Source organism: Crocuta crocuta, unplaced genomic scaffold (assembly GCF_008692635.1).
Source record: "Crocuta crocuta isolate KB4526 unplaced genomic scaffold, BGI_CrCroc_1.0 scaffold293, whole genome shotgun sequence".
NCBI lineage: Eukaryota > Metazoa > Chordata > Mammalia > Carnivora > Hyaenidae > Crocuta > Crocuta crocuta.
In genome coordinates, this window is record NW_027529436.1 from 727,366 (window position 1) to 752,669 (window position 25,304).

General features: G+C 37.7%; 1 long non-coding RNA gene across 2 annotated transcripts in view; it reads right to left on the minus strand.

Moving 5' to 3' along the window:
* Positions 1-9,640: 9,640 nt before the first annotated feature.
* LOC144228148 (uncharacterized) overlaps positions 9,641-25,304 on the minus strand; it is a 63,654-nt gene continuing 47,990 nt past the window's right edge. Inside the window, exons 2-5 of one of the 2 annotated variants that reach the window (XR_013334135.1) lie at positions 17,085-17,398; positions 16,877-16,996; positions 11,790-11,926; positions 9,641-9,725 (exon numbers count right to left, since the gene is read on the minus strand). This is a non-coding gene — a long non-coding RNA (uncharacterized LOC144228148). The remainder of the gene's footprint in view (positions 9,726-11,789; positions 11,927-16,876; positions 16,997-17,084; positions 17,399-25,304) is intronic. The other variant, XR_013334136.1, reaches the window with a different exon arrangement.

Sequence of the window (25,304 nt, forward strand, 5' to 3'; positions counted from 1 at the left end):
CGGATTGCTCTCCGGGCAGACCCCCCAAGTCACCCCATGGCACAGAAAGGGGGCGAGAGAAGGACTGTGAGGCCCAGTGGCCTTTTAGGTTACAGTAGAAAACTACACTTGATGTTTCTGTCCCCACATGTACTGTGCTGGTACAGTACTTACATTAGGCTCTTCTGTCTCTCCCCACTGAGTCAACTCCAGAAATGGGATGACAGAGAGCAAAAATGGCATTTATTTACAGGGCTCTGAGTGAGGACTAGACTGGAGAAAATGATGTGATTTAAGAGATCGTTTCCCCAACCTGATTTAAATACAACCACTCACCTAAAATGGTTTCATACAGATAATACATGTGAACCTGAGTTCATGGGGCACAGTAAGAATTAATCCTCTGTGACTCACCTACCTTCCAAGAGAAATAATAGCTTATCCTCGGAACTTGGAGAGAGACACACCTTAACAGAATTCTCACAATTAATACATTAGTGCCTAACATTTTCGGCCAAAACAAACATTTAATTAGAGCAAGGTATTTAAAAGTTTGGAATTACTCTAGTGAAGAGGGGTTTTGATAACAATGGACAATATTAGTGTGGTCCCTCAACAAAGACTTTTGCTTCTTGCATACTATTATGATTGCATGGTAATCTTACCCAGCTAGTGTTTTCTTAATGTCCTGGGGAGCCTGATCATTGTAAATTACCTGTGACATCTCATTAATCCTCTTTTTCCTCACAAACGCATAATTAATGGTAACATTGACAATAATACACAAATTAGCTAAGTGACGCTTTATGGTGTTGGTTTTGATTAACGTCAGGAACCCCAAAATGACATTAATGTAATGCAGATCCCAAAAGGCAGTCTACACTTTGACCCCAGACATACATTTTGTTTGCACCATCACCAAGATTAATCCTCCTCTGGATGAAGACGAGACAAAACTCTGGCCACTGGCAGTGTGTGCCGGGCTGTCGGAAAACAAACCACCTCAATTGCATTTGTTTAAGAAGGAAATCTTAATGCATAGAAAACAACAGCCTAGTGTCGTTTCCTATTGTCTAGTTAGGACAAAGATAAATGAGCACCTGTCATGATTTAGATCAAGTGCTTCTCTGCTAACTTCTATTATTTGCTTATTTATGGAGCAGTGTTTAATTAAAAGTATACCTCGATGATATGAACCACATGAAAAAATGATTGAAGTTTCTTCTGTTTTCACTGCAAATGGTTTTTGGAAATCAAAACTGATTTTTATATGCATTTCAACCTGGAGTACCTCTAAATGATAAATTCTTATGAACCACAAGAGGGTAAAAAAAAAAAAAAATCAATGCCTGAGCAAATACTCTTTGTCTCTGACTTGAGTAACAAAGTGAAAGCACCAGAAAGAATTTGGATAAAGTAAACTTCTTTGCCTCAGAAGTCAGGCACCTTTGCTGCGAGGAAGCTGATTCAGAAATACTTAAAATACATAAAATACATAAAAGAAAGACACAGACACTGTGTTAGTCACAGGAGTGTCTTCTGCCATGACACCAACTTCTAAACTTGGGGTTAATCATATGACTTTATTATGATCAGGAACAGTTCCTTAATCACGATTTTCACAAGTCCATGGTGAGTGTTGGATCTTTCTAACACTCTAAAGAGGCATAGCATGCTAATTTTGAAAACACACAACCTTCCAGTTTCTTCATGACAAGTATATATAGCTGAAAAATCCTAATGGTATATATCTTTTATTTTAAATAATGATAATAGACCTTTCTTGATTAATTTGACATCTATTTATTATGGGCTATTTTTCAAAATGTTGCCACCAAGCTGCAGCCGTGGCTAATGATCATATTCCATTTCAATAATGGAATAGGGAGAAAAGCCATATTTTCATGTTTTTTTCTATTATTCACATAAATAACTACCACTTGGAGAATGCTTTATGGACCAAAGTATATAATACATAAAGTGATGTTGTAAAATGTTGTAAAACCAAAACTGGAAAGTAAAGATTACCAAAATTGGTTTTTAAAATTGTGTGTATATTTGATAAAGAGAAGAGGAATTTGAAGATTTAAAAGAAGATTTTCTTTGCTTGGGGTATACATTTTCAATTATAATATCCCGAATCTCCAACACTACCCCCCCCACACCACCAAAAAATAAGAAAGCAGACTGCTTTACACCTGCTTGTCATAGCAGTTTAATTTTGAAAAATGCCTCATCTGTCTCTGCTTGTAATAGATTTATCATATGACTTGGTTTATCTTTTTCTTTTTTTTTTTAGTTATTTAAAGTTACAAGGAGCAAAATCTATTTGAAGAGACTCAGGTTTTTCTTCTTCCTTTGTTCAAGCATTATTTTAAAATCAAAGCAGCTTATTTTTAAACTGACATATTCACTGTTCGTTGTGCCAAATTTCACCAGCACACAAACCCATTGTAAAGCAAACAGGAATTTAAGGGGCTACAGGGATTCCTATAGAGGTCATATTTTCACTCTGCCTAACTAAACCATAAATCGAGATTACAACAATAAATTATTTTTTATTATTTTGGCAGGGATAAGTACAGCCCTGAATTTTGAAAGATATTTGGGCTTAATTCATATGTTAAATAGGCCAGGATAGACCAGTGCTAGAAGAAATTGAAACTGCTCTTGTATTAGATAGAGACCTGAATTAGGCACTCACCCCCAGACTAATTAGTAATTGATAAATTTATTATAAAAATGCAATTCCTTTACACTGCAAAGCCTAAGGAATAGGATGATTTAAAGCTTCAATTGTTTACACACCTCATCTGTGGCAATCTTTTAACCTGAGCCATTGTTTACAACGTGTTTTTAAGGTAGCTGTAGTACCATCTCTCACTAGTTAAAAACCCTCATCAAGCTACAAACCTACTTTCTTAGAAGACTCCTCTGTAGCAAACTGTTTGAAACCTCCCAACGCGCCTTAATTTGTATTTTTTCAGCAGTTACGATGAATATTACTATTAGCCCAAATGTATCATTTTCTCTTTTCAATTTTGTTCAAGTTCATAGAGAGCAATCTATCAAGCCATAATTTTACAGAAATCACTCTTTCAGGTTTAAACGTGGTACACTGAATTTTAATAAGCTCCAGTTCCAAGTAACTTTTTTTGTTGTTATTCTAAGGAATTATTTCATGCAGGGAAAAAAAAGGTCTGCTGTGCGGGAAAGCATGTTTTCTTAAGTATTTAATCGGACATTTCCATACCACAACACTTCGTAGACATGTTTTTTGCTTTGAAAACGTATCTTATCAGGGGTGGTTGGTGTAAAATTCTTGTCTGTTTTCTTACCTTTGAATTTGAGCTCCATTTATAAGGCTCAGCTAAATGATGTCTACAGCTAAGGAATTTCCTTAACTAGGGAGTTTTACATGAACACGATTAATAAAAAGTACCACAAGGCATCGAGCAGGCTGTCAATTCGGGCTTCCTGTACATTTTAACCTTAACAAAGTGCTCCCCTTCACAGAGAAGAAAAACACGTGACAAAGTGGTTACATATGAATCTGGTTTCTCCTTCTAGTCTTTTCCCCTTGATATAATATCTTTTTAGAATAAACAAAAGAAGGTGAACTCTTCATTCCTTATTTGTATATGCAAGTGAAATGGGGTCTCTTTCACTATGGAAGGCACTGGCCTTTCTCACGTGCAAGAAACCACTACAAGCAACTTAGTTTAGACGAAACACAAATATTTAATCCTTGCATCTATATTTTGAAATATAACATGGCATTTTCCATGAATCTATGTGCGATGACATATTGCATAACATTACATAAGGTTTTCCCAAGCATTTTTATTCATGGATGAACGGTTTGCAGAAAATCACAACACTGTACTATACTTCTCCAGCAAGTTAATTTTCGCTTTCATGTGAATATACAATTTATGGAAAAAGAATAGTTATTTAGGCATGGCAGCACTTACCTGTTGCTGTGTGAAAATTCCTACCCTCAAAAGTGTGCTTTTACCTTAATGATTAGTGGGCTACACCAATGCCTGAAGATTTCTTATGAGCAGAACCTTCAATGTGCATCTTGGCGCAGGGCTTTTCCTTTATCGACAACAGAAAATGAAGCAGCATGACATAAAGTCAAGTCCAAAAGAACATTTTTATACATGCCTCGACTTTGGTTTTTTGGTAACTGTCCTATGTACACTGTCCTTTATTAAGATTCTTAATGAGGGTTCTGCCTGTATTTTTCTACCAAGAACGTCAACTACGGTTCGAAAGCAAATGTAAACTGTAACACAAGTGACGCACACTAAAAATAGCCCTATAAATCTGTTCATTTTGTTTAGATAGTCTCCAGAGTTGTAAAAAGTGGGGCTGCTCTGCTTTATTTGTTTTGGAAAAACTAATTCTGCAGAGAATAGACCACTGATAATACTATATTGCATTAGGGAAGATTTATTAAGACTGTCCCTGGATTTAAATTTAAAAAAAAGAAATTTTCTGTTTCTTGTTTTCCAAATAATCTATGAGATCATTAACCGAGTAGACTCTACAGCGGCGAAGAAATCTGCCCGTTTAGTCATTAGCACTAAGATTGTGAACAAGTCGTCATATTTATCTAAAATAAAATGAATTAAAATTTCAAATGTAATTCTCATTCCTATTAACCTGTCAAATATGTTGTTTCCAATGTTTCCAGTAACAGAGTAACAATATTTATTATCCACCATACCATGAGTTTTTAAAAATAACTCCAGGAGAACATTTTTAGAACATTTACAAGCTGAATAGACAACTTAAAAAAAAATCAGACATTTCTGTGTGAAAAATAGCTATTGTAATTCAGAGTGTTTGATGGAGGGTGTATTTTTAGGAAACCAAGTAATTTGAATTTGAGAAATTGAATGGTGGAGCAACATTGAGGAGGGGGCATGAGTCCTCTCCAGTGTTAAGGAGGTTTGAAAAAGTGGTTCATTTTTTCTCTTGAGAAAAAGTTGAGTGGGTTTAAACTCTTCCTTTTCCCTCTCCGCATGATGGTCAATAGGATTTCTTGGATTGTTTGGGTGGCTTTGCACATAAGCCAAGACTGATTGTGATCTAAAGCTTTCTTTTTGGATATCTTATCCCAACAGAGTCATATATAAACAGACAAAATGGGCTAAAATCGGTGCAATCTGACCTTTTAAAAGAGAGGCAGCTCAAAAACGATACCAACTTTTGTTTTGAAGAAACAAGAAAAATTGTCATTTGACAGAGCCTTACATCTTAGTTCTTTTTTTTTTCTTCCACATGGCCAAACTGTACACTTGAATTACTAAAATATGGGAGTTTCCAGGGCTTCGGGCCTCCTTTTTTCCCCAGAGCCCTTCCCGCCGCACCCCCTCCAAGTTTAGAAAGAAAAAAGTGTTGCTATTCATGTGATAATTGTCAAAACCATGATAAGTGCCAAACAAGACAGTGCCAAGAAATCATTAGTTCACTATACATCTCGGATTTCTGTAACATTCAGTTAATGGGACAGATTTCATCAGACCTTTTTTTCTTGTAAATTTTTCTTGCTGTGTTTTTTCTTAAGCCATCTTTTAAAAGAGTTGTGTAAGCCAGACTTATAGTAATTCCGCATGACTCAAAATTAAATATTAAAAAAAACCCTGAACTATTGTTTTTGACAAATTCTTACATTCCATTCTCATTACATACATTTAAAAATGCCTAATTCAGAAAAACAAAACGCTGTCTGAAAAATTTACCAGCCCCGAATTACGGCTAAACATTGCATCTCAAGCACGTAAACTATGGAGGGAAGATAAAATAACCAACCCATCTTAAAATTTAAAAAAACGCTGCTGATTCATATGGAAAAATAACCTCCAGAAAAATTTAAGAACTTTTTTTCATGTAATCATGGTAGAGGCCAATGCAAAATCTTTTACATAAATGAATTCCATCTAATGCTTCAGATACATACAGTTTCATTGTATCTTTCTAAATATTTCATCGAAAAATATCACCATGAGAAGAGCAAATATTACGGTGAGAATACCCAAGCGGGATTTTGAAAAGTGAAGGAAAAGGAATAGTACAATTTTTTGTTTGTAAACCCATTGACATAAATAGTCTGACCTGTCACAAATTACCTTTTGAGCTACCGTATGTTATGTATAGACCAGTCAAAACTGATAACATTTTGCTTTCATCAGTTTCGTGTTATAATTCTGAAACCCTGAAATGTTTATTGTAGTGAGATAATACAATGTATGTAGATAGCAGACATTCCCTCGACATGTTTACTCGAGTAGGAATTCATGAGTGGAAAACTGTTTGGGCTCAAGAACAGGGTTATTGCTTCTAAAAGGCAGCTCATGGGTTGTTTAATAGTATTTTAAATGTCTGCTAATGAGAGTCACAAAAAAGCACAGAAGAGTAGAGAATTGGTTCCAGAGGCGATCACACAGTAGTCAAGAAGATTAACATGCCACTAGGGGACAGCAGAAAGTCACAGAATGAGGTAGTGCCAGAGAGACCAGAACAAAAGGCTTTTCTTTGTCGAGAGAGAGAGAGAGAGAGAGAGAGAGAGAGAGAGAGAGATACTAAGATGTATTTCCAAACCAAAATCTTTTACAAGTGAAGTGTTTGTAACTATATTTTTTAAAAGCAGTAAAAAATATTTGCAGGGATCTATTTTTAGATTGCTAAGATCTGTGTACCAGAATGTTATAAAATATACATAACTATCATCTTGGCAAAATAAATTCAAATATGGACTGTTCTATTTTCTGTATTTGAGAGTGAAGGAAACTTTCAAACATTAGAAAAAAATAGCCCATTACAAAGCACATTAGACCAAACCTATCAATGACAAAACACAGCTGTGAAATATTGAAATCTGCTCAACAAAGCTAAACATAAGCAGAATCCATTCCATTTTCAAAGAGGTAGAGGGACCATTTGAAGAAATAAAAGTCACTAGAAAATTGATCAAGCTAACCAAGGAATCTAGAAATCCAGCTAATTACCCATAGCCACGATATAATATATTTGGAATCTTTAAACACAATTTCGATTATTGGTTTAGGTTGTAACGGAGTTCAGGGGGACTGGAAAATTCAACCTCCGCAATGGCTTTAAAAGCTGATGCATATTCTTTAACAACTCAACTTGCTGAAATAGTCATTTACAAACCTCAGTGTCACTTTAAGTGCAACGGATTCTGCAATCCCAGGTGATATACCTGTAATGCAACATTCTTATCAAATGACAACCAATCTTAGATTCTAAATTTTTTAATTCATGGATCACATTTGTTTGTTTGCTCTGCATAATACCTAGATCACTGTCTACTCAGTTACTTCTCTTGTGATAAGGAAGGTTGATGAATTTTGCAATCCTTTTTTTTTCTGGATTATAATATTGCTTTTTACATTCTGTGCATTTTTATTCTTGTTTCCTGTGTTATATATGTACCACCATTTACTTAGCACACAATCACAATTTTCCCATTTCATGAGATCAAAAGGTTGGCTAAGATTTGAGAAGTTCCTTAGCCCATTTCCCCATTACTTTTTGTTTTTTATAAAACTGGGCATAAAATATGGCAAATCTGTTTGTGAGTTCTATTTTTAATATTCAAGGACATCAATCTAACAGAATTTTTAAAAAATTACTAGCGGCTGGTATATATTGCACACATGAATACTTAGAATTCTTCCCCCCAACCAAAACAAAATTTTGATGAGAATTGTACATTTATTCCAAATACATGCCATACCCTCACATGTCATGGTTTGTCTTTACCTGTTTTATGTCCTTTTTTTTTTTTTCTGCAACGTATTTTCCCTTCTCATCAAGTATTCTAAGTCTTACAACACTTCTACAATTTGGTATTTCTTTTATCCCAGTTGGCCTTTATCCCTAGACCACAATTCTTCATTCTTTGTCTCTTTTCTTCTATAGGTTCCTGTTTTATAGATTGTACTCTTTCTTTTTCATTCTGCAATTTGGACTAACTCCAAAAAATAATAATAATTCCCTCAATACATTCTAAAGCCTGAGGATCCTCTCTCTGCACTTCCCCTGATCTTCCTAACACCTTGCTTAAATCCCATCTACTGCATTTAAGACCCTGCTGTCTTGTACTCTCCTCAAAGGAAACAGAGGCCAGCTGTTCACCTCTACCTGCAAAGGACTGTGTTCCTTCATGAACTTGAAAACTGCTATTAATTCCCTCCAAGTCTTTTCTTCTCCTGACTAAACAAGGCCAGTTCTTTTACCCTTGTTTCATTGGGACTGTTTCCCTACCATTTAGTTATTTTGCTGCTTCCTCGGGACCTACTCCAAATTTTGCACATTCACTTAAGTAGCAGGTTCCTAAAACGCAGTATGATAACAAGGAACTGATTAATAATGCATATAATGTGGATGACTATTTATGTTCCGTAAATTCTTTGCTGACAGTCTATCAGTATTTTGTCTTTGAACAATGGGTTTCTGTTTTCAACCCCTAAAATTAGCTTGTGATCCATTGTGGCCTCCTGGATCTTTTTTCTTACCGTGATTGAACAAACCTTTTCTTTTTTTAGACTTGAAGTTTATTTTATTCCCTCCCCCAGTTCATCATCATCAGTTCTTTTACCAAGAACACTGGCTCTATTTTTTCTACTTGCTTATCTGACTATTCTTTCTTCCTTCGGTTGTTCTCTGTTGCTTAAATTCAGATCACAGTATCTTGGAGAGGTATCGAAATCCCAACAATAATTCTGTGTCTATTTGGCTTCCTTAAGCACACTCTTAATAAATAAGATTAGTGAGTTTTGAAGAAGGAACTATATCTGGAAAAGATTAACATTGCATTAAAAGCTAGACAATTTTTCCTTTCAGACAGGAAAACTTGGTTCATGTGGCATGTGTGAAAGAAAGAGGGAGAGTTGAGCGGGTGTTTGTGTGTAAGTGTGTAAGTAAGCATAAGTTAACTTGTACAATACTGGAGCATTTGGCCTTCACCCTATTCTTACCTCAGAAAAGACCTGAGACTGTGATTTTCCTCACAACTGCACACTCTGTCATGTCTAATACTTTATCTGTCTACATAGAGAGATAGAGAAGATAGATATGAATAAAATCATATCTAATCTCCCCCATCCCTAACACTGGTGAATTACAGTTATCCTTCAGCATGTTCACCTTGTAGAGGAGGTTATTACACTTAGAAATTATATTAAGTTTTCCGTCCAAAGAGAAAAGCTATGGAATAATTCTGCAAATTCTGAGTGCGTCCCATTGTGGGCCATTGATGACTAAAATGATCAGTGATAACAATGAAAAGAGGAGAGAGAAAAGTAAAAATTACTATGTGATCCCATCATTGCCCAAATATTGTACTGTGAAAGGGAAGAAAGCAATTGCAAAATTATGTAGATTCAATGGAAAATTACAATTTACTCAGCCGATTTTCAATAGCAGGCATCCAACATAAAAGAATAGCCCTATGGTGCACCAAATGATCATTATTTCTTTGTGCTATATCACAAACCTAAAAAAAAAAAAGAGATCACAACAAATATGAAACCACTTATACCAAATTATCCATTCATCTCCAAACTACCCTTTACCCCGCAAAAGATGGAGGGCAAGAAATAAATGAAAAAATACAAACCCTCAACATTTTATTCTCACTCTGGCATTAGGAGACATTTCAGCATAGACAGTCCAGGACTCTATTATTTCCAGCACCTTCATGCAAGTTGCTGAAATTACAAAGAAGAGTTTACTCTATTTAATGTCTATCTAATGCACATGAGCCCTTTTATTGTTTCTTAAACTTTTGAGTTAACTTCACGAAGAAAATATTACCTTCAAGTAAGAGGACAAAAGTCAAGGTCTACTTCTGCTTATATCGTTTCAAATTACAAAAAATCAAAAGCCAAATAAATAAAACCTTGGGGACAGTACTATAGCTGTCATTTGGCACATGGTGAATCTAGCCAGACTGTTTACTTACATAGGAGTCTTATCTGGAGGTCAGAAGTGTAATCAAAAACTAACGAAATACAAAAGGAAACCAGTGAAAGATAAAATAATCCAATCTCAACGTCTCCTACTTAACCCATTTATGGTTTTTGCTTGAGGACTTTTAAAACGATTATTTCTCTGGAAATAATTGGAGCATTAGAAATAAAACTCTATGTAAAATCTCCCTAATGAACTTTCTGGAATATTTAAAAGTGGAAAGAAATGTACAAGCACACTGGAGATTGACTGCAATGGTCAGGGCACACAGCTTCCTAACAGGGTTGTTTCCATGTGATGTGTGCCGAAGACTGGTGAGTTGGAGGCTCTCATTCATTGTCCCTTGAATGAACAGACACCTTGACTGAAAAACAGGGACTTGACTAGTTTTGTTTCCCTTTCACTGTCTAGGACTTTTCCTTCTGATGAGCTTCCTGAATATCATCTCATTTTTCTCTGAAATTCTAATTCTCCCTTTTTTTCCTCCTCTCTCTCTCCATGTTCAGTAAATCTCACTTCTATGTAACAAATTATATTTATTATAATAAATTATTTTTATATTTTGCCTTCGTGATGCCCCTTCCTTATTTTCCCATCACTAAATCATTTCTATCTTTCTTCTTATGTCTTTTCTCCTTCAGGCCCTCTCTGTCCCCTCCAGCTTTTTCTCTTACTCTGTCACCTCAGAGTGCGGCTGAATGTACTACTCTTTTTTTCCCTGTCACTCCGTGCACAGTTCAGGAGCAAATCTCTTTTTCACATCACCTCCCATGTGGTCCGTGTGCACATTTGGGAAGGCTGGCTAATGCACTGGGCCAGCATTGGGAAAAGGGGACATTAGNCAGCAGATGCCAAAATTAAAAGGTAATATCCATAAAATATGATCCCTCTGTGTTTCAAACACACTGCCATTATGTCCTGCAGGTGTTCTTCAAGACCAAGTTGAAGCACATTCATTTAAAAGATCTCTTGCTATTTTATTTTTACTTTTCATTTCCCGCAAGGTTTTAAGTGAATTCGTTAGCACAATTCACTACAAAGAAGATAGATACATTTGTCTACTAAATCTGAATACTTTGGTTTGGCTCCAACAAAATACACTGTAACAAGTCTGCTCTTGGTGGAGACACAGTTTAAGTAAACTATTGTGCATTTCATTTGTAAATAATTTATTATGGAGTACAAATGACCACACTTTCTAACCTGTCAAAATCAACAGGAGGCAGAACTTGCCATAAAGGTTCACCATTAGCCCCACTAAATTTTTGTCAAGACTGTACAAAAAATTAATATTTAATTTTGCTCATATCACTGAACATCTCTGACATCTACCTCACTGCAATGATCTGCAAAACTGAATTGAGTCTTCCCATTCTGGTGATAGGAAAAATGTTTTATTTCCCCAAATGTAACAATCTGAGAAACTCAGTAACTGTGAATATACTTTTAAAGCCCAACTCTAAAAGAAATAATGAGCATTTATATGTGTATTCAGCAATGGCTATGATGCCCCCCCCCCAAAAAAAAATCTCTGATGGGTTTTGAATCTTTGGATCTCCGCATTACAGCCTAGGAGACTAAAGAACAATAGATGGGTTTCATATAGCACCTGATTGATATTTCCAGGGTGTGAAAGCCTCCACTGGCAGATTAGGCTGATATTGCATATTCAAACACATACAATGATATATTTGTCATTGCTATTGACCTTTATCTCTCCAGTTTCCTGACAACCTTCTACAGTTATTGACATTACAAATACCAGCAACAACGTGCAGGGCAAAGTATAACCTTTCATTTACCTTCATGTCCCTCAAATGACTCGTGTAGGTAGTTTCAACAAAAGCGGCAAACAATGATACTGTTGATTTTTTTTCCTTAACTTGCTAAAATGTTTTCCATTTTCCTCTTGTTCTCAGAAAATCATGCCAATAACTCTCTACAAAGGAAACGATTTCAAATGAATACAGGTAATTAGAAGTGTCAAGAAATCAGCAAAGTAGGGTGTCTGCCATCATTTCTGTGGAAAGAGTGCCAGATTCCCTTTAAAAAGGTCTTTGTCATTTTTTAATAGAAGGTAATTAACGCAGACTACAGTAGAATGTACAGGATCCCAGTTGCTTGTCTTTCTTGCCATAGAAATGGGACCATAAAGATGTTTTGATATCTAGAAACAATCTTCTGAGGTTATTTTTAAATGACTTTTAATTACAAAAGTAGTCCTTTTTAGTCTTTCCATTTTCAAAGAAAAAGGATTTAGAAAGGGCATATTTATTAGGAGACAAAAGAAAGAAAGTTTCACAAGGAAAAATTATCTAGAAAACGAAACAACAGAATTTTACAAAGCTGACAAGAGTTGAGGATGCGATAAATTAGCCTATATTTCAGATGTTTCCAACAGTAAGAGAAATAATGCGTAACGTCCTACAGAAGGTAATTACACACTTTCGATACTGTAATACCTTGTACTGAATGAGATCTTTGTTTTCTCTAAACTGACTTGTTGGCTCTATTAAAACGACCCCTGAGTGAGATCAGTAGTAAATGTCTCATGGGTATTTACCAAACAGGAGAATTTTTAGGACCATTCCCATTCTTTTGGGGATGAGGATGACATTTAGCTGAATTTTGAGATTATCTGAAAGGTCACAATTTTCTATTATATGCTGTACAAACTGAATAATCCTTCCCAGTTTATGTTTAACGTTTGTTTGCATATGAAAGCATGCTCATTTCGCCTCTTGGTTGTCAAGAAACGGCGATGATCCCTCATTTAAGATTTTGTTAGTTGAGGAATGCAAAAAAAGTCGCAATTACAAAAAATATACGTTAAAACTGAAGTTTCAAATGAAAACAATGAGGTTGTTTCAATACTGATGATTCTAACAGCGAAATACTAGATTAATTTGGGATTATGCTAGAGCTACACATAAGCACTAATAAATACAATCGTTATTATCTATTACTGAGAATAAGATGGACTGGAGACGAAATATAGCCACTCTCCCATAATAAATTTTTTTCAGTGCAACAAGTGGAAAAAGATCCTATTCTTTTCTTAAACCTCTGTCCTGAGATTATCCTTCTTCATGGAATCCACACCATGCATCAAGCCAACAAATGAAAAACACTAAACTACAATGTATGTGCTAATCACATTTTATTCTATGTACCTAAATATGGTTCTATGTACCGATATATGGCTCTAGGAATCATTATTTAGTATATTTTTGTTTATATATCAGTCAAATCAAATTTTCAGACTGGATGAATCTGGTTATCTGGAGGAGATGGGCATTTAACTAAAAGTCTGGCATTAAACTAATGTTTAAAGGATAGTGCCGACTATCACAGTATCATTTACGATAGATATTCCCCCAAAGGTAGAAGTGGCAAAGTAATCATTAAGACAGAGTCTGGGAAAAGTGGCCTGGTTGATAATGTTCCAGTTGATCAAGACCCAGGCAATGTTCATAAGTGATGAACCCGAGCTTTAACTCCCCTAGAAAAAAATCAGATATTATTTTAATTATGAAGAGAAAGCATATTTCAGATGCTGAGGTGAATCCACAGGGTTCACCTGTGGGAAACATAGTCAAGAACATAGAACATAGGCAGAAGATGGGCAGAGAAGGTGGAAAAGAGTGTGGGGTCTGAGAAGCACTTCAGATCAAGGAAGAGACAGCTGGACTTCAAGGACCCAAACTCAGCCAATAGTTCTTTCTTATTTATTTGCCTCTTCTTTTAGCCCCAAGACAGTGAGTGGTCAGGAAAATAAGATTTCCCGCGAGTCAGATATCTAAAATATACAGCTCTCACTTCAACAATCAGCAATTCAAACATTATTGTGAGTCTATTATGGACCAGGTAATTGGCAACATATAAAATTCATGCTTACAGCACATGGAATTCAATTTTTAAATGAGTTCCATCTAACTTCTGCCAAAGCATGGTCAAGACAATCAATATTTGAAAACATCTAAAAAAATATATTGACTATCCATATTTCTCAGACTACCTGAATTCTATTCCAGAATCTACTTTAAACAATAGAAAAGAGTGGAACTGGATTGTATGAATTGGGCACTCTATAAAAATGCTCTTATTAAATTAGCTAGTGTTATTGGAATTCAATACAAGAGATAGTACAATGAAAACCTTTTTTTGCGTTTGCATCTTCCCTAAATTAATTATCCAGCATGTTACTCAGTCTCACTCTTCAATGTATGTCTCTAATCCAGACCAGTCAGAACCCACTTTTCTAATGACATCTTTGATATCCATTGCCACAGTGCCTCAGTGACACCAGAAATTCAACATACCTAAGACCCAGCTGGTTATTTCCCTCCCAACTGGTGGTCTTTCAGAGATTCCTTATCTCAATATCTTTATGCATCCAGAAGGGACAAGTTTGAAAATTGGGAGTAATCCTTGACTCACCTTCTCCCTCATGTTAAAATGATTATCAAAGCTGGTTAATTTAATTTACTGCATCTCTCTCAAATCTCTCTACTTCTCACCATCTCCACACTATCATCTTTCACCCAGCCACCATAACAGCCACCTACACGGCCCTCTGCTTCCACTCCAAATACTCTCTGGTCTATACCGTGGGGTAATGTTTTCCAAATGCAAATCTGATGGTCTTCTTCCTCTGCTCAGAAATCTTCAAAGATCTCAGGCCTCTCTGGCCTACAAATTCTGCTCGAGTGGCCCCAGCGTGTGCAGATCTCCACCACCTCCTCATGCCAATCCCCTCCCCTTTTGCCACCGAGAGTGCAGCCACATTGCCTGTACTGTAATTCCTCAACCCTCTGTTCTACCACCGAGCCTTTGAACACGCTGTTCCCTTTGTCCCCTCTCACCCCTTCCCCCAGATCATTGCCTCTCGAACTTTACTGCTCAAAGGATCTTGTTCAAATGGATCTTGTTAAAACAGAAGCAGATTCTGAGTAAGTAGGTCCAGGTTGGAGTGCGAGATTCTGCATCTCTAAGCAGCTCCCAGCTGGTGCCGGTGCTGCTGGTCTGTGGGCAGCAACTTGAAAGTAAGGATGTGAATAGGTTCTGCTTATCCTTGGGATTTCAGCTCTAACATCACTTCTTCAGGGAAACCTCTCCTAAACCCCAAGTCTAGGTCATATTCTTTTGTTATAGAACTGTGCTTCTTTCCACATGGCAATGATCCTGCTTTGTAATTGCAAACTAATGTAAGGACCCATGGCCGTTTTCTCCACGACTGTACTCTCCATAAGGGCAGAAAACTATTTTGCTCACCACTGAGTCCCCAGTGACAGGCGTAATACGGAGCCATGAAAGGCATTCAACAAATAGTTGCTGAATGAATAAATAGAGAATAAAGGATTCATGTTATAAATTGTCAGAATTTAGTATCAGAACAAAGTTTGCCCCTTCTGAGAAATGTGTAAATATTTTCTTGTTTTAAATGAAAGCCATATAACCCATCACATTTTCCTTTTTTGCCTTGTCTGTACAGAGCACTCCTAAATTACTATTATATTGCAGTAATCAGTTTAGTGCAGGTTTAGTTTTTAATTATAATAATTTCCCCTCCATTTTTCTATGTAAAACCTCTTGTTTTACCCTGATTTGTAACTGTCTTGCATATTGGTGTTTTATGGAGGGCTGCATCAACTCCTTTTTGGAAGCAGTAAGTAAAAGCTACATTAAAAGTTATAAGTGAGTAGATATACTTGATACATTTGTAGGTATTGACAGTAGATAAAGAACTCAAAGTCCAGAGGCCGGCAGTTGGTATCTGAATCCTGGCTTCCTGAATTAATAGCAGCGTGGCTTGGATAAGTTACTTAGAATTAGGTATTTAATTGTTATTATTTCCATCGCTGTTAAGAGGCACAGTCAGCAGATGGAAAAATAGTCCCACGTTGAGTTGCCACTAATTTCAGATCATAAAATTTAGACTACTGCATAAACCAAAACTTCGAAGACGTACAGTAGGCATAAAATTGGGGCAGCCATCAGTGAGAATCTATAAAGGTGGTTATGATCCTAAGGAAAGGCTCGAGGTCTCTATGAAGATAGAATAACAGTGCCTCATGTTCAAATAACATTAGACACAGTGTGATTAATTGATTTGAACATAGTCATAAAGCCAGACAGTGGTGAAAGTACACATCTGTCAACACAGAACCCAGAACTAATTCCTTTTCCATAACTTTTGATTCTTTAATGATAGCATGATACCCAGCATTAAATACTTAGATATCAAGAAGAGCATTTTAAATGTTGAAAGTAAACTTTATGGCATAATAAATAAAGTTGGACAAATCATATTGAATATACTTGTCCACAAACTGAAGACGCCATAAAAGGCTCATATGATATACTGCAATTGAATAGAAATGTCGCCCTCAGGGAAGCTTCTATTTAAAAAAATTCAGTGTGTGCTGTATTCCCTATGTGTAAAAAGTACTTAAGCTTAACTGCAACTTAAAAGTTAATTGATAATCAATATAAAATGTAACATCAAGGGCAAAACTCAGCTTCTAAATGAATATATAGGGACATCTCATTATCTTCATATTGGGGCCAGGTGAGAGCCACTGAGAATAAAAGTGAGGTTGGGTATAAGGACAGCATTTTATAAAGGCCCCGCATAAGGTTGTAAATGGATCTATTTCAAGTAGCCCATAGGACATCCAGGAAGAGAAGTTTAAAAGAAAGGAAAAGAAGGGGAGTGAAAAAGTATCTCTTCCCCATCTATGAACCAATGTTAATTCAGCGGCAGGGCAACCGGGTTTCCGTGTACATTTTCGTTCCAGCGATACCAGATGAAAAAGAAGCAAGTGCTTCACAGCAAAATCTCAAAGTAGTCAGAAAGTCTCCTGTGGTATCAAGGAGTTTGTCTCACCTTGTAGTTTTCAGCTTTACATCTGTAATTCATGAGTCTCCAAATGGTATGCAAAAGAGACTTTTTAGGAGAGAGGGAAAAAATGTTGATTTTAGTCTGAGAATGTATCAAACCCCAAACCTGAAATTAAAATTCAGAATAATTTATACTCAGAAGTAAAGAGGTAATAAAGCCCCCTATGAGATGAAATCAACCAAGTTTCACTTACCTTCAATAAATGCAGGACAGCCCGAAAGGTATTTAGTGGAGTTCAAATGTTTTCGGTCATTATCTTTCTGTCCCCTGTTGAACCTCTTCAGCAAACATTCGGTGAGATAATTGGGACTTTTCCTTTCATCCAGTGTTTTAAGATTTCTAAGTTGTGTATGTATAGACCTGTTCTTTTAAAGCTCAATTCCATTCAAATCAGTAGAAGAAACAAGTTCTCTCTTGTGTGATGGAACTTTTAAAAACATGCATATTTCTTTTACAAACACTCACAGTACTGCAAACCAGAAGAATTCCATACAAAAGAAAAATTTCCTGTGGAAAGAGGGGGGAAAATAGAGCTAATTTCTGGCTTTAAAAAAATGGCATGTCACCTTCCAAAAAAAATGCATAGCTGTGGAAAAAGAAAATGCAACATTCTAAGGGCTGAAGTGTAAGAAAACCCTCTGTCACGAAAACATCCAAATATCTTTTGAACTATTTACACCATATGTGTCCCAATAAGGCTCTTTTCTGATTAAATAATGACAAGTAAGTGGAACCAAAGATGGCTTCAAAGACCCTTGAATCTTTACACAGCTTTTTGTAATTTTGCAAGTGTGAAATTTAGCTATCATTAAACAAATGTTCTAAAGCATAATTTTCTCGGTCTGTGAAAAATGTCTAGGAAGATGATACCATACCCATAGTAGGCAGTCGAAAATTACAAACACGTAAATTAATAACAAGTGAATGCTTAGGAAAGCAATCCTTGTACAATGTACACATCATTTCTAAAATTCGGAGTGCAGATTTAATTAGGTGAAAACAGTAATTGTGAACCTCACGTGGACAACTACCTCTTAAGCAAAATTAGATGGGAGCTAACAGGGTACAACAATGGGTTAATGGCCAAACACATGGGGAACACACAAGAAGGGGGAGACTGTACAGTCATTCAAATTCTGAAAGGCTTGTGGGGAGGTGGGAAAATATTTAATAAAATGTCAAGTGTGAAAAAGCAGGGAAAAATTAACATATGCTGTAAAATACGAACATTTTCATACTTAAAGAAAAGAATGTAGGATTAAAATGGGCAACAAGTTTTGATAGTGGATATCTTTACACAAAGGGATTATAAATGTTAACTTTTAACTTTAGATGAAAACACCCTTCAATGAGCTGTAAGGCTTGTAAAATTCTGAACAAAAAGATGTTTTTTGAATGGTAAGTGAAGGTGCTGTAATAGTAAGCCTTTTAAGATCTAAAGCTGCTTTTAAGAAAGCGCGGCTGTGTGGGCAGTGATCTACAAAACCTGGGGGCAGTTCGTGGATTCAGCGGCACCACCCCAAACCTCTCAGAGAACCCAAGAGTACGATAGCATCTCTCAGACTGCCCGGGCAAAGAAGAGGAAGTACGGTGAGAGAAAAGGACATCATATATTGAAATAACAGTGGGGGAAATAAATCAAAAACTCCAGGGACACTTTAGATACCCAAAACTTTAGGTTTCTACTCCATAATCACCTTCGAAAGCCAGTCACCAAGACACTTCACTTGAATATAGAAGAATGTAACGGCCCAGCCTTTGGTATCATAGAATTTCAGGAACTGATGGGGCTTAAAAGGGCCATCCTGTATGGCAGTTGATTTGATGCTTGCTGTCCCGGGGTCAGCATCACTGTCAAACAAATGCCTGGCTCTAGACACTCTTCTAGGGAACTTGCTACCTCCTATGGCCAACTTGACCACCAGAATGTATTTTCCCTCTTGGTATCTTCAGGGTAGCAACCACTTTAGCTTGATGAAAAGGAAATAGACTAGCCAGGACACTGTTGGTGGCAATGGGGAAAAAACTCAAACTGGCTTAACCCAATGACCAAAATAGAGACATATATGGAGAGTTCCAGGGGTATAGCTGGCTCATGTTCAGCTGGATCCAGGACCTCAAATGTTAAAATCAGGGTTCAAACTCATACTATCATTTGGTTCTGCTTCCTTCGGCTTCGGCTTCATCGTCAGGCAATCCAGCTCTTCAGTTTTGGTGCTAAGATGGCTTCAGTAGCTCCCACGCCCCACATCTCCCCTCTCAGCAAGCCTCTTAGCACACACATGTATACACATGCACACATTTTTTTTTCCCAATCGTTTTTAAAATATAAAAATTCTGAACCTGAACATTACTGTGCTGTATTGAGCCTCGTAACCTGCTTGAACCGATCTCTGTAGTCAAGGGTATGAAATCCATTATGTTGATTCCTTTACAAAATGAACATACTCTAAGAACCGAGTGCAAGGCCAGTTCCAGAGAACCTGTATGAAGTAAGAAACCAGAGGATAGGGTTGTTCTAAATGAATGTCAGGGAAGAAGGCACATGAGATACTAGATGACAGATGGATGGATGGATGGATGGATGGGTGGGTGGATGAATAGACAGACATTTATCTATTAGAAGGTGATTTCTTTGCAGATATGCTCTCCATGGCCTTGACAGGGAAGAAAAAAGACAGAGTAGGGATTGTACCAATGAAAATGCAGGAAAGAATTATTGCTCTGTACCAGCATCAACAGGGCTTTACAGGGTTTTAAAGAAGGAAACAGAAAAAATGAGCATAATGGCGGGCCATTTCACAAATAATATGGTGATATTAGCAAAGAATGAAACAGAATCAAAGATAAATTTTATGATGACCCATGCCATCTGCCGCCTGGCATGGTCTAATATAAAACTGAAAATCCTGTCACCAAGCACCACATGCCTTCAGCCTTTCAAGAAAAGCAACATCCAGTTACTCAAGGTGTTGGGCACAAAATGACTAGTCGGAGATTTACTTGCTTGAGTGACTATCTTTGATAATCCCACACAGCTTGTTGTAGGAGTAAATGTGTTAGACATAGTTAAATGAATCTAGGAGGTATGCCCTGGGTGAAAGATGAGTGTGATCATGGCTTGTGAAGACTGACTCAGACAGAACTTCTGTTGGAAGATGTTTCCAACAACTGTGAAATAATAACTGATGGGAAAACCTTGGTGAGATAAATGAAATTTAAGGGAAGATGCTGAACGAAGACATTAAGGTACATGCACATCAATGCACCAACTAAAATAAAGTCCTGAGATTTTCTTTTGAAATCCCTACTTCTTTTTTTTTAATATAATTTATTGTCAAGTTAGCTAGCATACAGTGTATACAGTGTGCTCTTGGCTTTGAGGGTAGATTCCCGTGATTCATTGCTTGCATACAACACCCAGTGCTCATCCTAACAAGTGCCCCCCTCAATCCCCATCACCCATTTCCCTTCTCCCCCGCCCCCACTCTATCAACCCTCAGTATGTTCTCTGTATTTAAGAGTCTTTTATGGTTTGCCTTCCTCCTCCTCTGTAACTATTTTTTCTCCTTCCTTTCCCCCATGGTCTTCTGTTAAGTTTCTCAATTTCCACATGCGGGTGAAAACATATGATATCTGTCTTTCTCTGACTGGCCTATTTCACTTAACATAATACCCTCCAGTTCCAACCATGTTGTTGTAAATGGCAGGATTTCATTTCTTCTCATTGCTAAGTAGTATTCCATTGTATATATAAAGCACATCCTCTTTATCCATTCATCAGTGGATGGATATTTGGGCTCTTTCCATGATTTGGCTATTGTTGAAAGAGCTGCTATAAATATTGGGGTGCATGTTCCCCTATGAATCAGCAATCCTGTGTCCTTTGGATAAATTCCTAGCAGTGTTACTGCTGGGTCATAGGGTGATTCTCTTTTTAATATTTTGAGGAAGCTCCACACTATTTTCCAGAAGGGCTGCAGCAGTTTGCATTCCCACCAACAGTGCAAGAGGGTTTCCATTTCTTCACATCCTCACCAACATCTGTTGTTTCCTGAGTTGTTAATTTTAGCCACTCTGACCAGTGTTAGGTGGTATCTCAGTGTGGTTTTGTGAAATCCTTACTTCTCAATCAGAGGGAAAAAAAATCTTTAAGATACAGAAGCAGTGAAAAGAAAGTATCATAAAGATGATTCCAGGGAAGAAAATAAGTAAAAGATATAAACCTTTGGAAGAGAAAAAAATACTCTTTTGATCTACAGGATTTAAATAACAGTGACAAAGATCATCCTGGCAAAACTCTCATTCTCTCAGCCATGCAAGCATTAAGCAATTACTGTATGCCACTAACCCTATCCCATCCTTCCTAGACACACAATCCATAAGCCAAATAGATATGGCATATGTCATCAGAAAACTTCAAGGTAAAGAGACTGTACTGAAACCAGGATATCACAAAGACATCCACCCTGTTATCTTCACAGAGGTGTTAAGAGTCAGTAGGGAAATATTTAGGCAAACAGTAAGTTTGGAGGCAAAGGGAATCCTAAGTTTGAGAACATCCTGAGGCAAATGGAAGAATGGAGGATTGTTTAAAAATGTTTATTTATTTATTTTTAAGAGAGAAAGGATGAGTGGGGAGGGGGAGAAAGAGAATCTGAAGCATGCTCTGTGCTGTCAGCACAGAACCCCACGTAGGGCTTGAACCTACAAATCGTGAGATCATGACCTAAGCCAAAGTCAGAGGCTTAACCAACTGAGCCACCTAGGTGCCCAGTTTCTTAACTATAAGAAAGATGTCATGTGTAACAAGAAAGGAACCACAAGCTGCAAGAGTAGGCTAGATGTAGGGTGTGTTGCCAGGTCACACAGAGCCTTATAAACCCTGCTAGGGATGTTGGTCTTTGCCCCAAGAGTGGTGAAAAACCACCAAATGGCTTTGAGCAGAGTAGAGTCAAGAGTATGTGTTGTTCAAAAAATCCACTCGGGCTATAAGTGGGAAAATAATTATATAAGACTTGGGGGTAGGAGTGCAGGCTGGCAGAGTACATGCCAGAACTATGGCAGAGTGGGGCTGTGGGGGTAGATGGCCTAACAACAGAGAGGGAAAGAAGTGAGGGATCTGAGAAATATTTAAGAGGTCATTGACAGGACTCATAGATGAATTGGATATGAAGAACAAGAGAAACTGAGGCATGTAGGACAACCTCCATTTTTTATGCCCACTGGTTATAGGCTCACTGAAATGAGAAACACAGGAAGGAGAAGAAACGGTCCCAGGAAGAGGGCTGGATTCTGAATTGTCTTGAATGCTTTGACTTTGAGGTGCTTTTGATACATCTCCTTAGGAAAGTAGAGTAGGCAGTTTGATATATGGATATTGAGCCCAGAAAGGAAGTCTGAGCTAGAGACAAAAGTATGGGAGACATTTGATTATAACAAAGCACTTGGTGCCATGTGGGGGTGAGGGGGAGAGAACAAGATCAGAAAGGAATAAAAAAAATAAGTACATTCAAGTCAATTTTGAGAAATTTCAAAATCTAATGGCCCATTATTAAAGGACATATATTGAAAAACAATCCAACATAGAATGTCATGCACGGTAATAGGAAAATCAGGAATGTGTGTTATAGAAGTCCAAGAAAAGAGAAAGTTGCCAGAAAGAACTGGGGCTTTGAAGTAGCCTTCCATTACTGATAGGCTTCTGCAGATTTGCAGGAACCAACTCAAAAGAGCCACTTCCCCTACCCAACCAACAAAAATTATGTCTTCAAGCCATGAAAATATTTTATTAAAATAACAGTAGTACTCTAGTCTGATACTAAAAGCAGGCCTGCATTCTGTAAAAGTTTAGTTAGCCCTGCAAATAGAAGCTCCTTACTCAGATCATCCCCTCCTCCTAAGCAATGGCTTCTACACAAGTACTGGGGACTATTATCCTGCCTCTCCCGTACAGATGAACAGAAGTGGGAGAGAAATCCCCCGCTTAATGTTAGGAAAATCAAGGTGGGGGCAAATGCCCCACCACCCACAACCAGAGCTATAAAAGGAACTGTTTATTTTCTAGAGGCTGGTGGGAGGGGAAGTGGGTTCCTCTGTCACTGCTGCCCCACATTGTTGGCAAGGAACTTCGCACAGAAACATGATAGGACAGAATCATTAAACGGAACTATAGGTCAAATAAGGTTTCTTGCATCTGCTGGGACTGAAATAAGACGACGATCCTTTTCTCCCTGGGAAAAAATGTTCTAAATTTGCCTTCATTTAAGGCAAATTCTCCTATAAGGCTCTGATCCTGTCTCCAGTTAGCGTCTTCGGGCCCGTGGCAGCCCACTTGTTCTAGAGGGCACAAAGAGAAGGTGATGTTTGCCAACGTTTATGTTGCTGGGTGTTCACGATCCAGGAAGATACTGGGGCAAGGAAAACACAGCCATAGTTCTCACAGAGCTCATAGGGAGTCCAAATGCCATCTAAGCGTCAGTCCATGGAGATGATATGGCCTTGACTTCAGACAGCATCCCTTATTCCACAAAAATGCAGGCTTCTTTCTCTTCAATCAGGAACTGCCTTCACTGACCTGGACACTTACACCCCTAAATGATTTGTGTGAGAGTGGACCTAACAGAAGAAGACCAGGGATAAATGGAAAGTGCTTGCTTCCTGCCTTCCAAGGATTAGGAAGACCACGGGAGCTCTCCCTGGTGCTACTAACACCATGCCTCTGCCTTGTTTGCCTGATCCTGTATTTGCTCTCACTTCTCTGTGCAAAGCTCCTGCCAGTATTCCACCTGAAGGGACTCTGATTTGTTGTTTCTGCCTCTGGCCAGCACCACTGGGCTACCCCCCGTCCACCACCACCCCCATCTCCCCCCAATTTTTCTTCACTTTGCCACATGTGGGACTGTCCTTAGATGCAACTTTGATGATGTTCCTGCTAGTACCCCCTCCAAACTCTCAAATCTTACCGTAAATTCTTTAAGGGTCTTACACCAAAAAATTCCAGAACTTGAAAGGTGCTTAAAGACTATTTAAAGACCACTAGACATTATTGTCCAGAGCATAGTGCTTAATCACATTTTAGAAATCTTAGGTTTCTAAAAGACCAGTATTGCAAATAATCTGTTAAAAGTTTATATCCTTTGCAGTCACTAAACGATTAATGAGGTTAACATGTGTGCCCAACACTTACCGGTGTGTGGTTTCAAATGATGCTGATGTACATTAACACTCCTAATTATAAGACCCCTGAGCCCATTTCCCACACACACTCTACACCAAAAGGCCCACAGGATAACTAAATCTAGAAAGTGTATGCCTGATACCAAAACTTACCCACGCCCAGCCAACTGGTGCCATGGCCTTGCCATGACTGTAGCCGTGTAGGTAAAAATGGAAAGAGTTAAGACCAGTTAAGATCTCTAATATGGAGACCACCACAAGAGCTTTTGACTTCTGCATCTGAACTCCTCACAAAGGTTTTCTGTAAGAGAGTGCATTTCTCTTCCTGAAATACCATCTTGACCTGAGCCTCCACAGTTCATTAAATGTGTTCTTCATAATCGTAAAGTGTAGGTGGGGAATGAGAATAAAAGATCCAAGGTCCTTTTTTTTTTTCTCAAAAGACTGTTCCATCTCTGCATACATTTATAAATGCAGGTATGTAGACATTCAGGAAAAAGGATATTGCTTGGTGCAGAGACCACCGCTATCCATTCAAATCCATTTTATTTTTCTTCAAGCACATAGACAACATTCCATAGACTCCCTTGAAGTTAGAGTTCAGTCCCATGATGAAGCTCTCACCAGTAGAATCAGAGCAGAAGTGATGTATGTCACTTTGAGGCTTGGCCTGTAACAACTCCCCTGCATTACGGTCCTTCACATTATTTCCCTTTCTGCCAGTCAGTTTCAGATGGTAATAAGGACCTTGAAGATGAGAGACACAAGGTAAAAGGAACCTGGGTCCCTGAATCACTGTGTGGAGAAGAGCTTCCCTGAACATTTACCCAAGGCTGATGGGCTTCCATAGATTTAACTATTACGTGCTTATCTCTGCCTGTCACTAGAGATAGTCTACCCTTGTTAAAAGGATGCCCAGTTCAAGCTCTGAATGCAATCGGTATGTTGGGGGAGAAGTAATATACCTACAGCACCTAAGTTTTAAGCCCTGAGTCCAAATAAGAAGCTCTGTACAAAACTGATTTAGAGTCAATCATATCATTCCTTTCTGAAGGATAAGAACATACAGATAGATAGCCTAAGATCACACATCTTGTATGCAGCAAAACTAACATTGGAACCCCAGTCCTAGACTCAGCAAGCAGGGTGCTTTAAGAATTTCCATTCAAGGATACTACTTTCCCATCGAAGCTTAGCCTCTACAAATGTATGTCCTTTCTCATAAACACATTTC